The sequence below is a fragment of the Mustela putorius genome, unplaced genomic scaffold (genome assembly GCF_011764305.1).
Source record: "Mustela putorius furo isolate JIRA1106 unplaced genomic scaffold, ASM1176430v1.1 tig00003896_pilon_pilon_pilon, whole genome shotgun sequence".
NCBI lineage: Eukaryota > Metazoa > Chordata > Mammalia > Carnivora > Mustelidae > Mustela > Mustela putorius.
The window spans coordinates 14,309,360-14,310,507 of NW_025422045.1; positions in this window are offsets into that span (position 1 = coordinate 14,309,360).

Sequence of the window (1,148 nt, forward strand, 5' to 3'; positions counted from 1 at the left end):
TTCTAAATTGGATTTTGGGTGTTGGGTTGTATAAATTCTTTATATATTTTGGAGGGTTCCCCTTTCTCTGCAACCTCACCAACACCTGTCATTTCCTGACGTTGGGTGTTGGGTTGTATAAATTCTTTATATATTTTGGAGGGTTCCCCTTTCTCTGCAACCTCACCAACACCTGTCATTTCCTGACTTGTTAATTGTAGTCATTCTTTTTTTTTTTTTAATTGTAGTCATTCTGATTGTATGAGGTAATATCTCATTGTGGTTTTGATTTGTATTTCCCTGATGGTGAATGATGTGGAGCACTTTTTTCATGTATCTGTTGGCCATCTGGATGTCTTCTTTGCAGAAATGTCTGTTCATGTCGTCTGCCCATTTCTTGATTGGATTATTTGTTCTTTGGGTTCTTTGGGTGTTGAGTTTGATAGGTTCTTTATAGATTTTGGACACTAGCCCTTTATCTGATATGTCATTTGTGAATATCTTCTCCCATTCTGTGAGTTGTCTTTTGTGTTTTTTGACTGTTTTCTTTGCTGTGCAAAAGCTTTTGATCTTGATGAAGTCCCAGTAGTTCATTTTTGCCCTTGCTTCTTGTCTTTGGTGATGTTTCTAGAAAGAAGTGCTGTGGCTGAGGTCGAAGAAGTTGCTGCCTGTGTTTTCCTCAGGGTTTTGCTGGATTCCTGTCACACATTGAGGTCTTTCATCCATTTTGAGTCTATTTTTGTGTGTGGTATAAGGAAGTGGTCCAGTTTGATTTTTCTGCATATTGCTGTCCAATTTTCCCAACAATGTTTGTTGAAGAAACTCTTTTTTCCATTGGACATTCTTTCCTGCTTTTTTGAAGATTAGTTGACCATAGAATTGAGTGTCAATTTTTGGGCTCTCTATTCTTTTTATTTATTTATTTATTTATTTATTTTTATTTATTTATTTATTTGTCAGAGAGAGTGAGCGAGAGCGAGCACAGGCAGACAGAGTGGAAGGCAGAGTCAGACGGAGAAGCAGGCTCCCTGCGGAGCAAGGAGCCCGATATGGGACTCGATCCCAGGACGCTGGGATCATGACCTGAGCCGAAGGCAGCTGCTTAACCAACTGAGCCACCCAGGTGTCCCTGGGCTCTCTATTCTGTTCCATTGTTCTATGTATCTGTT